Below are 14595 nucleotides of genomic sequence, written 5' to 3'. Positions count from 1 at the left end.
CGCACTTCTCAGCCTACTATGCAAGGCCCAATTTGCCTAATAAGCCAAGTTTTCCTGAATTAATATATCTTATCTAATTTTTTTCTTTTGAAATGATAAAGCTACCCATTTCATTATGTATGAGGTCAATTTTTTTTATTGGAGTTAAAATTAACGTAGATATATGACCGAACCTAACCAACCCCACCTAACCTAACCTAACCTATCTTTATAGGTTAGGTTAGGTAGCCGAAAAAGTTAGGTTAGGTAGTCTAAAAGCAATTAATTCATGAAAACTTGGCTTATTAGGCAAATTGGGCCTTGCATAGTAGGCTGAGAAGTGCATTCTGGCTACTAGGTACGACATATATATATATATATATATATATATATATATATATATATATATATATATATATATATATATATATATATATATATATATATATATATATACTTATCCACACTTATCCAGACCTAACGACCCTCAGAAGCGCCCTGATGGGGTCACCTTGCTACCTTGGAAGGATGGTAAGCAAGTGGTATGGGACTACACGTGCGCTGCCACACTGGCCAGTACCTACCTCCACTACAGCACACGTGAAAGCGGTGGTGCTGCTTCTTTCAGGGAATCGCAGAAAATTATTAAATATAGAGGTCTAGCACACTGCTACAGCTTTGTTCCGATCGGCTCGGAGACCCTCGGTTCGTGGGGAAAATGTGCATTGAAGTTCCTGAAGGAATTGGGGGACAAATTGATCAGCGCTACAAAAGACCAGAGAGCAAAAAGTTTCTTGTTCCAGCGCCTCAGTGTTGCGATTCAGAGGGGAAATGCCTGTTGCGTCTTGGGCACTAGTCCAACTTCAGAGGAATTCGAAGAAGTGTTTGACTTGCAACAATGATCGAACCCGTCTGTGACATTCATCAATGTTTCCCATTGTTGTATTTTTCAAGAGATCCATAACCTTTAAGCACCTTTTTGCATTATTATTTTTGTATCAACCCATGTATTTCTTGTAACCAGCAAATGCATAATAAAGCACAAAAAATAAAAAAGGAAGGGGGTGGTAGGAGAAAAGCACACAGAAACTGTATTGGAGGGGATCTAAACATTCCCTCTAATGCATTATGCGTGGTTTCCTCCGAGGCTATGGGTCCCCCTTCTTCCAGCTAGAGGTGGAACTCCCTTCTATTTTATAAAAATATATATATATATATATATATATATATATATATATATATATATATATATATATATATATATATATATATATATATATATATATATATGTATATTAGTATAATTTGGCAGCAGTCTTTCCGGTAGACATATATTATTAAATATGACCGAAAAAGTAAGATTAATAATTCTAACACGAATTTTCTCTATCTTTCGTACATTTCTTTTCACTGTTGGTGGTAATTCAAAAATCAATTCTCCAAAATTCATTTTTATTTCTAGTCTGACGCGACACTTGAGCGCGTTTCGTAAAACTTATTACATTTTCAAAGACTTTAGTTTACACATACACAACTGAATAGAACTTACACATCTCCGATTTGTTTATATCTACATTTGAGTGAGGTGGATGGGGTGAGGTGGTATTTAATAGGGTATTAAGTTCATCAACACAAGACAGAACACGAAACAATGGGTATTGAATAGAAGAGATTGTAGAAAGCCTATTGGTCCATATTTCTTGATGCTTCTATATTGGAGCGGAGTCTTGAGGTGGGTAGAATATAGTTGTGCATTAATTGGCTGTTGATTGCTGGTGTTGACTTCTTAATGTGTAGTGCCTCGCAAACGTCAAGCCGCCTGCTATCGCTGAATCTATCGATGATTTCTGTGTTGTTTACTAGGATTTCTAACATTTGTATCACGTTATGATACAACATAACGCAACATTTCTAACGTTATGTTAACATAACGATGCCAACACAGAAGACAATGTCCAACATAATAGGCCAATTACACTGGATTAATCTTTGTGTTTAGATAGGAGCTGCCTCGTATGGGCCAATAAGCCTTCTGAAGTTACCTCTATGTTTCACCTCACATTTATCCCTTATGTATCCCCCCATGTTTTCACCTTTATTGTATTATCACCTGACCCAGTGCGGGTATAAAATCAACTAGTATTGTAAGATCTGTTCACTTGAGAATGAACCATGGAGGTTCGAAACGTTGTGCAAGTTATATAAATAAGTGTAATACACTCTATAGTAAATCACTTCCTTTCTTCACCTTAAAAGTACGAAAATGAGTTTTGGAGAACTCCTATTTCAATTAAGCCCTGATGCTAAGAAAATAGTTAGAGGGATAGAAGCCCTAAACCAGAAAATAATAAATACAGAATATGCGGTCATATTCAATGAAACATGTTTGAAAGAAAACCTGCTGCCAGTATACACCAATATATATATATATATATATATATATATATATATATATATATATATATATATATATATATATATATATACATATATATATATATATATATATATATATATATATATATATATATATATATATATATATATATATATATATATATATATATATATGTCGTACCTAGTAGCCAGAACGCACTTCTCAGCCTACTATGCAAGGGCCCGATTTGCCTAATAAGCCGAGTTTTCATGAATTAATTGTTTTTCGACTACCTACCCTACCTAACCTAACCTAACCTATAAGGATAGATTAGGTTAGGTTAGGTAGGGTTGGTTAGGTTCAGTCATATATCTACGTTAATTTTAACTCGAATAAAAAAAATTGACCTTATACATAATGAAATGGGTAGCTTTATCATTTCATAAGAAAAAAATTATAGAAAATATAATAATAATGGCAATATACAGTTGGGTTTTGTCTGCTACTGAAGACTCTTGTCTTCGATGGTTCCCATTTAAAACTTAGCAATAAAACTCCTAATGGGGAGCTTATTGCTACTCCGTCTATTTGTAGATACATGTCTCCTTGTGGACTGATGAAAGGGGTTCCCTTGAACATGCTTCAAGAAGAGTCTTTCAAGTGTGGCTCACGTATGTCTAATTTGGGGGTGCTCTCCTCTCTGTATACTCTGTCCAGTATCATTCCTATGGTTGTGTCGACTGGGACTTGGTAAATAGGGATTCGACGTCCAGGGAAGCAATGATTCCATCGGGCTGAGTAGATTTTATTAATTCAAGGAAATCTGCTGATGATTGTAGACTATACTTGCTTGGAGTGTATGGAGTTAGGAGTTCGTTAAGTCTTTTTGCCAGGTGATAGGTTGGAGTTTTTATTTGGCTCATTATTGGGTTTAGTGGGTTACCTGGTTTGTGTGTCTTAACATTGCCATATGCCATAGGCCATTGTCATAGGCCATTGCCATCCTAAGCCATAGTCGCCTTGGAGTTTAGTGAAATGCACACTACCTTTCTTTACGTTGATTGCAGTAATTGTTTTGTTTACTTTGCGTTTAAAGTCTTCCACAGGGTTCCTCGTGATTCGTTGAAATTTGGTGTTATCACTAAGGATGTCGCTAATTTTGTTCATGTATTCTTGGGTAGGAATCAATACATATGCTGCTGTCTTGTCGGCTTTCCTTATTGTTACGTCTTTCAGATTTTGTAGTTTTTATAAATAATTTATATTAATCCGTAAAGGAGTAAAACGCATTACTTCTAACCAAAACATAGACCTGATCATATTCTACAAAACCAAGAAGACTTCTGAACTCCTTATCAAAAATAGCCCGAACCCGACGGAGAACCCTCTTCAGCAGTCAAGCGTTGTATATATGTACACTTGCCCCCACGAAGGATGTAACCTTCAATCTAAGTACATAGGTATGACGTCGACCAAGCTGACGAGGCGTTTGACATGTCATCTTCAATCCGGTGCTCCCAGGAATCACATGAGACAAGCCCATGACATCACCCTAACAGGAGAAATGTTGAACAAATATACCTGTATAATAGACAAAACCCAAGATGCAAGAAGATTATAAATTCTTGTAGCAATTCACATAAGAATAGAACAACCTACCAAGAACACCCAAATCACAGAACTATTTACTCTACCCACCATGAGAGTAAGGACAAGACCAGAACATAACGATGCCAACACAGAAGACAATGTCCAACATAACAGGCCAATTACACTTGATTAATCTTTGTATGTAGATAGGAGCTGCCTCGTATGGGTCAATAGGCTTTCCGCAGTTACCTCTATTCTTATGTTCTTATATTTCACCCCCCATTTATCCCTTATGTATCCCCCCATGTTTTCACCTTTATTGTCTTATCACCTGACCCAGTGCCGGTATAAATCAACCAGTTCTGAAAATTCTTTTCACTTGAGAATGAACCATGGAGGTTCGAAACGGTGTGCAAATTGTATAAATAAGTGTAATACATTCTATAGTAATTAACTTTTTTCATCACCTTGAAATTACGAAAATGAGTTTTGGAGAACTCCTCTTTCAGCTAAGCCCTGATGCTAAGAAAATAGTTAGAGGAATAGAAGCCCTAAATCAGAAGATAGTAAATATAGAATATGCGGTCATATTCAATGAGACACGTTTAAAAGAAAACCTAATAGGCCGAGTGATTTTCTTTATTTTCAATAAATTGTTTCCAGTTACTTTATTCGAATTATTATTACAATATTATATTAAGAACATAAATTATTGGCTTAGTTGAATTAGTTTAGGTTAGGTTAAGATAGGTTAGGTTAGGTAGGGTTGGTTAGGTTCGGTCATATATCTACGTTAGTTTTAACTCAAATTTAAACAAATTAACTCATATATAATGAAATGGATAGCTTTATCATTTCATAAGAAAAAAAATCGAAAAATATATAAATTCAGGAAAACTTGGCTTATTAGGAAAATCGGACCTTGCATAGTAGGCCAAATAGTGAGTTCTGGCTACTAGGTACAACATATATATATATATATATATATATATATATATATATATATATATATATATATGTCGTACCTAGTAGCCAGAACGCACTTCTCTGCCTACTATGCAAGGCCCGATTTGCATAATAAGCCAAGTTTTCATGAATTAATTGTTTTTCGACTACCTAACCTACCTAACCTAACCTAACTTTTTCGGCTACCTAACCTAACCTAACCTATAAAGATAGGTTAGGTTAGGTTAGGTAGGGTTGGTTAGTTTCGGTCATATATCTACGTTAATTTTAACTCCAATAAAAAAAAATTGACCTCATACATAATGAAATGGGTAGCTTTATCATTTCATAAGAAAAAAATTAGAAAAAATATATTAATTCAGGAAAACTTGGCTTATTAGGCAAATCTGGCCTTGCACAGTAGGCTGAGAAGTGCGTTGTGGCTACTAGGTACGACATATATATATATATATATATATATATATATATATATATATATATATATATATATATATATATATATATATATATATATATAAATTATGAGGGTACCACCTCATATATATATATATATATATATATAACTGAAAACTCACACCCCAGAAGTGACTCGAACCCATACTCCCAGAAGCAACGCAACTGGTATGTACAAGACGCCTTAATCCACTTGACCATCACGACCGGACATAATGAGGTGATAGCCGAGGCTATTTGAACCACCCCACCGCCGGCACTCGGATAGTTATCTTGGGCATAGCATTTTACCAAATCACCTCATTCTTTGGGGCACACGTGAGGAACACAAATGGACATTTGTGTGAGGAACACATTTGTGTTCCTCACGTGTGCCCCAAAGAATGAGGTGATTTGGTAAAATGCTATGCCCAAGATAACTATCCGAGTGCCGGCGGTGGGGTGGTTCAAATAGCCTCGGCTATCACCTCATTATGTCCGGTCGTGATGGTCAAGTGGATTAAGGCGTCATGTACATACCAGTTGCGTTGCTTCTGGGAGTATGGGTTCGAGTCACTTCTGGGGTGTGAGTTTTCAGTTGCATATTGTCCTGGGGACCATTCAGGCTTGTTCGCATATATATATATATATATATATATATATATATATATATATATATATATATATATATATATATATATATATATATATATATATATATATATATATATATGTCGTACCTAGTAGACAGAACTCACTTCTCAGCCTACTATGCATGGCCCGGTTTGCCTAACAAGCCAAGTTTTCCTGAATTAATATATTTTCTCTAAATTTTTTCTTATGAAATGATAAAGTTACCTATTTCATAATGTATAACGTCAATTTTTGTTCATTGAGTTAAAATTAACGTAGATATATGACCGAACCTAACCAACCCTACCTAACCTAACCTAACCTATCTCTATAGGTTAGGTTGGGTTAAGTAGCCGAAAAAGTTAGGTTAGGTTAGGTTAGGTAGGTTAGGTAGTCGAAAAACAATTAATTCATGAAAACTTGGCTTATTAGGCAAATCGGGCCTTGCATAGTAGGCTGAGAAGTGAGTTCTGGCTACTAGGTACGATATATATATTTATATATATATATATATATATATATATATATATATATATATATATATATAGATATATATGTCGTACCTAGTAGCCAGAACTCACTTTTTGGCCTACTAATCAAGGCCCGATTTGCCTAATAAGCCAAGTTTCCCTGAATTAATATATTTTTTCTAATTTTTTTCTTATGAAATGATAAAGCTACCCATTTCATTATGTATGAGGTCAATTTTTTTTTATTGGAGTTAAAATTAACGTAGATATATGACCGAACCTAACCAACCCTACCTAACCTAACCTATCTTTATAGGTTAGGTTTGGTTAGGTAGCCGAAAAAGTTAGGTTAGGTTAGGTTAGGTAGGTTAGGTAGTCGAAAAACAATTAATTCATGAAAACTTGGCTTATTAGGCAAATCGGGCCTTGAATAGTAGGCCAAAAAGTGAGTTCTGGCTACTAGGTACGACATATATATATATATATATATATATATATATATATATATATATATATATATATATATATATATATATATATATATATATATATATATATATTTATATATATATATATATATATATATATATATATATATTTATATATATATATATATATATATATATATATATATATATATATATATATATTTATATATATATATATATATATATATATATATATATATATATATATATATATATATATATATATATATATATATATATATATATATATGTTTCATTGAATATGACCGCATATTCTGTATTTATTATTTTCTGGTTTAGGGCTTCTATCCCTCTAACTATTTTCTTAGCATCAGGGCTTAATTGGAATAGGAGTTCTCCAAAACTCATTTTCGTACTTTTAAGGTGAAGAAAAGAAGTGATTTACTATAGAGTGTATTACACTTATTTGTATAATTTGCACGTCGTTTCGAACCTCCATGGTTCATTCTCAAGTGAACAGATCTTACAATACTAGTTGATTTTATACCCGCATTAGGTCAGGTGATAATACAATGAAGGTGAAAAACATGGGGGGATACATAAGGGATAAACATAGGGGCTGCAGAAGGCTTATTGGCCCATACGAGGCATCTCCTATCTAAACACAAAGATTAATCCAGTGTAATTGGCCTGTTATTTTGGACATTGTCTTCTGTGTTGGCATCGATATGTTCTTGTCTTGTCCTTACTCTCATGGTGGGTAGAGTAAATAGTTCCGTGATTTGGAAGATTGTAGATGAATATGTTCCTCGTTTTTTCCCTGCTTCTGCAAGTAGTTCAGCTTGAAGTGTGTCAGTGGTGATGACTTTTTTGTTGTCTTCTAGCTTATGGATATCGTCCAGAAGCATTTCGATTTCCAGGCGTTTTTGATGCATCTTTGGTTTAGATAAGAATTGACAATTTAGACCAAGATTTAAGAGGTCTCGTTGATCCTGGGTAAGATCATAAGAAGTCACTTCTTATGACTTCTTATGATCTTACCCAGGATCAACGAGACCTCTTAAATCTTGGTCTAAATTGTCAATTCTTATCTAAACCAAAGATGCATCAAAAACGCCTGGAAATCGAAATGCTTCTGGACGATATCCATAAGCTAGAAGACAACAAAAAAGTCATCACCACTGACACACTTCAAGCTGAACTACTTGCAGAAGCAGGGAAAAAACGAGGAACATATTCATCTACAATCTTAACCCCACGACTCAAAGAAGCAGCGAAACAACTAAAAAATCTGAAAGACGTAACAATAAGAAAAGCCGACAAAACAGCAGCATATGTATTGATTCCTACCCATGAATACATGAACAAAATTAGCGACATCCTAAGTGACGACTCCAAATTTCAACGAATCACGAGGAACCCCGTAGAAGACCTTAAGCGGAAAGTAAACAAAACAATTACAGCAATCAACGCAAAGAAAGGTAGTGTGCATTTCAATAAACTTCAAGGCGACTATGGCTTAGGATATGCCTACGGCAATGTTAAGACGCATAAACCATGTAACCCACTACGCCCTATAATCAGCCAAATACCAACCCCAACTTATCACCTGGCTAAGAAACTCAATGAACTCCTAACTCCATACACTCCAAGTAAGTTTAGTCTACAATCATCAGCAGATTTCCTAGAATTGATCAAATCTACCCAGCCCGATGGAATTATCGCTTCCCTGGACGTTGAATCCCTTTTTACCAACGTCCCAGTCGACACAACCATAGGAATGATACTGGACAGAGTATACAGAGACGAGAGCACCCCCAAATTAGACATACCGGAGGTACACTTGAAAAGTCTTCTCGAAGCATGTACAAAGGAAGCCCCTTTCATCAGTCCACAAGGAGACATGTATTTACAAATAGACGGAGTAGCAATGGGCTCCCCCTTAGGAGTTTTATTTGCTAATTTTTATATGGGAACCATCGAAGATAGGGTCTTCAGTAGCAGACAAAAACCAACAGTATACTGCCGTTATGTAGATGACATATTCGTAATAGTAAAAGACTCAGATGAACTAACTGACCTAAAAAGACACCTAGAGAGAGAGTCAGTACTCCGATTTACACATGAAAATAGTGAAAATAACAGTCTGCCATTCTTGGATGTACTAATAACAAAAACAGGAACCTCTTTAAGCACCAACGTATATACCAAACCCACCAACATAGGATTATGCCTGAACGGTAGAAGTGAGTGCCCCCAAAGATACAAAGCCAGTGTTCTCAATGCTTATATTCGTCGAGCGCTTACCCACTGCTCTGAATGGAGCAACGTGAGTAGAGAGTTTGAGAGAGTAACTCAGGTATTGGTGAACAACGGATATAGCAACGCGGAAATAAACGCTGCTATAAGAAGACACTTGGACCGTTGGTATAATTCAGAACCTAGAACAGAAACCACAACACCCCCAATAAAATTATATTACAAATCAACCATGCACAGTGAACATATAAAAGAGGAAAGAATAATGAAAGAAATAATCCGTAAAGGAGTAAAAAGCACTACTCCTAACCAAAACATAAACCTGATAATATTCTACAAAACCAAGAAGACTTCCGAACTCCTTATCAAAAACAGCCCGAAGCCGACGGAGAACCCTCTACAGCAGTCAAGCGTTGTATACATGTACACTTGCCCCCACGAAGGATGTAACCTTCAATGTAAGTACATAGGTATGACGTCGACCAAGCTGACGAGGCGTTTGACATGCCATCTTCAATCTGGTGCCCCTAGGAATCACATGAGACAAGCCCATGACATTACTCTAACAAGAGAAATGTTGAACAAGAATACTTGCATAATAGACAAAACCCAAGATTCAAGAAGATTACAAATTCTTGAGGCAATTCACATAAGAATAGAGCGACCTACCATGAACACCCAAATCACGGAACTATTTACTCTACCCACCATGAGAGTAAGGACAAGACAAGAACATATCGATGCCAACACAGAAGACAATGTCCAACATAACAGGCCAATTACACTGGATTAATCTTTGTGTTTAGATAGGAGATGCCTCGTATGGGCCAATAAGCCTTCTGCAGCCCCTATGTTTATCCCTTATGTATCCCCCCATGTTTTTCACCTTCATTGTATTATCACCTGACCTAATGCGGGTATAAAATCAACTAGTATTGTAAGATCTGTTCACTTGAGAATGAACCATGGAGGTTCGAAACGTCGTGCAAATTATACAAATAAGTGTAATACACTCTATAGTAAATCACTTCTTTTCTTCACCTTAAAAGTACGAAAATGAGTTTTGGAGAACTCCTATTCCAATTAAGCCCTGATGCTAAGAAAATAGTTAGAGGGATAGAAGCCCTAAACCAGAAAATAATAAATACAGAATATGCGGTCATATTCAATGAAACATGTTTGAAAGAAAACCTGCTGCCAGTATACACCAATATATATATATATATATATATATATATATATATATATATATATATATATATATATATATATATATATATATATATATATATATATATATATATATATATATATATATATATAGTACTATGAGAGTGAGAGGCCAGTTAACTAATGCTATGAGAGTGCAAGGCCAGTGCACTAATGCTACGAGAGTGCGAGGTCAGTGTACTAATGCTACGAGAGTGCGAGGTCAGTGTACTAATGCTACGAGAGTGCGAGGTCAGTGTACTAATGCTACGAGAGTGCGAGGTCAGTGTACTAATGCTACGAGAGTGCCTGGTCAGTGTACTAATGCTACGAGAGTGCGAGGTCAGTGTACTAATGCTACGAGAGTGCGAGGACTGTGTACTAATGCTACGAGAGTGCGAGGTCAGTGTACTAATGCTACAAGAGTGCGAGGTCAGTGTACTAATGCTACGAGAGTGCGAGGACAGTGTACTAATGCTACGAGAGTGCGAGGTCAGTGTACTAATGCTACGAGAGTGCGAGGTCAGTGTACTAATGCTACGAGAGTGCGAGGTCAGTATACTAATGCTACGAGAGTGCCTGGTCAGTGTACTAATGCTACGAGAGTGCGAGGTCAGTGTACTAATGCTACGAGAGTGCGAGGACAGTGCAATAATTCTTCAGAAGAGCGAGAACAGAGTACTAATGCTATAGGAACCCAAGATAATTGAACGAATGCTAGAAAGTGCGTGGCAAGTTTACTAATGTTACGAGTGTGCGAGACCACTGTACTAATGCTACGAGAGTTCGAGATCTGTGTACTAATGCTATATGAGTGCGAGACCTCTGTAGTATAATTTCAATAGGGCGAGGCCAGTATACTAATAATACTGGAGTGAGGGTTCTTCTTATCTTGAGGTTATCTTGAAATGATTTCGGGGCTTAGCGTCCCATCGGCCCGGTCCTCAACCAGGCCTCCTATTTTGCTACACATTCCCAGCAAACAGCCCGTACCAGCTGTCTAACTCCCTGGTACCTACTTACAGCTAGGTAGCAGGAGGCATGTGGGTGAAATAAACTCTGCCCATTTCTTTTCGGCTGCACTGGGGATCGATCCCTGAACCTCAGTACTACGAATCCGAAGCGCTGTCCTCTCAGCTCTTAGGCTGAGTGGAGAGTTACAACTGGTAAGTGTACTGGTGCTACTGGAGGGCGAGACCAGTGTTGAATATGTTCATTAATTAATTGCTGTTTAATATTTTGTAAATTTGTAATCCCCTGTGATTAAAAGAAAGGAAAAGTCGGTATAATACCTTGTGAGTTCTGGATATTCGAAGTTGCAGCGCTGTTCGTCCAACTTGTCCTAACGGAAGAACTAGCTACTCTGATTATATGAGACTCTCGTATGCACACTTGTGCGAGAAACAGGTGTTCACAGCTTACGATCACACCCCTTCTGAAAGTATATTTTCATGATGAACATATGTGATTGTAGAAAGGAGCGAAGCAACTGAGTTGCCGCTACAAAAAAGAGAACTGTAATTTTATTTATTTATTTATTTATTTATATACAAGAAGGTACATTGGGTTTCTGATGATACATAGCATGGTATTTACAATCCAATAATATATATATATATATATATATATATATATATATATATATATATATATATATATATATATATATATATATATATATATATATATATATATATATATATATATATATATATATATATATATATATATATATATATATAGACATATGTCGTACCTAGTAGCCAGAACGCACTTCTCGGCCTACTGTGGAAGGCCCTACTACCTCACCACAACTAGTACACCACTACTAACAACAATTAGTACTCCACTGCTACCACACCATAACTAGTACCCTACTGCTACCACCCCTCAACTAGCACACCACAACTAGTACACCACAACTACCGCACCCAACTATTACACTACTACTACCTCACAACAGCTAGTACCCCACTACTACCTCACAACAATTAGTACTCCACTACTACCACACTATCACTAGAATACCACAACTTGTACACCGCAACTACTACATAACAAATAGTACGCCAATACTACCACACAACAACTAGTACACTAATAATACCACACCACAACTAGTACACCAATACTACCACACAACAATTAGTTCACCACTACTACCACACCACAACTAGCACACCACAACTAGTACTCCAAAACTACCATACCACAACTAGTACACCACTACTACCTCACAACAACTAGTACCTAACTACTACCACACTATAACTAGTACACCACAACTAGTACACCACTACTACCACATCACAACTAGTATACTACAACTAGTACACTACTACTATTACACCACAACTAGTACACCACTACTATCACCACACCACAACTAGTACCCCACTACTACCACACCACAACTAGTTCACCACATCTAATACACCACTATTACATCACCACAACTAGTACACTACAACTAGTATACCACTACTACCACACCACAACTAGTACATCAGTAATACCACACCACAACTAGTTCACCACTACTACCGCACCACAACTAGTACACTACTACTACCACACCACAACTAGTATACCACAACTAGTACATCACTACTATCACACTACAACTAGTATACTAACACTACCACACCACAACGAGTACACAACTAGTACACCACTATTACCGTACCACAATTAGTAATCTACTACTATCACACCACAACCAGTACACCATTACTACCACACAACAACTAGAACACCACAACTAGTACACCACTACTCACCATTGCTACCACACAACAACTAGAACACCACAACTAGTACACTAACACTACCACACCACAACGAGTACACAACTAGTACACCACTATTATCATATCACAATTAATAACCTACTAACATCACACCACAACTAGTACACCATTACTACCACACCACAACTAGTACACCATTACTACCACACAACAACTAGAACACCACAACAAGTACATTAACACTACCACACCACAACGAGTACACAACTTGTACACCACTATTACCGTATCACAATTAGTAACCCTCTACTATCACACCACAACTAGTACACCATTACTACCACACAACAACTAGAACACCATAAATAGTACACAACTACTACCACACCACAACTACTTCCCCATTACTTCTATACCACAGGCAGTACACCACTACTACCACACCACAACTAATACACCACTACCACCACATCACACCAAGTACACCACTAGTACCACACCACAACTTGTTTACTACTACTACCACACCACAACTAGTACATCAGCAATAGTACACCATTACTACCAAACCACAACTAGTACACCAACACCAGTACACCACCACTACCACACCACAACTAGTACACCAGCACTTGTACACCACTACTACCACACCACAACTAGTAGACCACTACTACTTCCACACCACAACTAGTACACCACTACTATTACCACACCTAAACTAATACATTATAACTAGTATACCACTACTTCCAAACGACAACCAGTTCACCACCAGTTCTACAACACCACAACTAGCATGCTACTACTAACACACCACAACTAGTACACGACTATTGTTATACCACAACTAATATGCCTCTACTACCACACCTCATCTAGTACCTCCACTTTTACCACACAACAACTAGTACACTAATACAATCACTCCACAACTAGTTCACTACTACTACCACAGTACAACTAGAACACCACTACTACCACATCGTAACTAGTATCCCGCTACCACCACACCACAACCAGTACACGAATACTACCTTTCCACAACTTGTACCCCACTACTGCCTCACCACAGCTTGTACACCACTATTAATATACCATAACTAGTACACTACAACTTCCACACGATAACTAGTTTTCCACTTCTTCAACTCCACAACTAGTACCCCATTACTACCACACCATAACTAGAACACCACTACTACCACACCAAAACTAGTATCTCACTACTACCACACTTCAGCTAGTACACCACTACTAACCAAAACTAGTTCCTACACCTACCACAACACATCTAGTACAACACTACTAACCACAACTAGCACATCACACCTAGTACACCACTACTACCACACCAGAACTTGAACAACACTATTACCACACCACAATTAGAACACCACTTCTACCACACCAAAATTAGTATCTCATTACTACCACACCTCAACTAGTACACCACTACTAACCACAAATTGGACATCACA

General features: G+C 36.9%; 1 protein-coding gene across 1 annotated transcript in view; it reads right to left on the bottom strand.

Annotated features, from left to right (window-relative positions):
* Window positions 1-11794, bottom strand: part of LOC123760153 (protein Star-like) — a 164864-nt gene extending 153070 nt beyond the window's left edge. The window contains exon 1 of the mRNA XM_069329077.1: window positions 11657-11794. The gene's annotated coding sequence lies outside the window, so the exon portion shown is untranslated. The remainder of the gene's footprint in view (window positions 1-11656) is intronic.
* Between the last annotated feature and the right edge of the window lie 2801 nt (window positions 11795-14595).

Source organism: Procambarus clarkii, chromosome 3, assembly GCF_040958095.1.
Source record: "Procambarus clarkii isolate CNS0578487 chromosome 3, FALCON_Pclarkii_2.0, whole genome shotgun sequence".
NCBI classification, from domain to species: Eukaryota; Metazoa; Arthropoda; class Malacostraca; order Decapoda; family Cambaridae; genus Procambarus; species Procambarus clarkii.
Note: the sequence above shows the minus strand (reverse complement) of the source record. Positions and strands in the feature narration are given on the sequence as shown.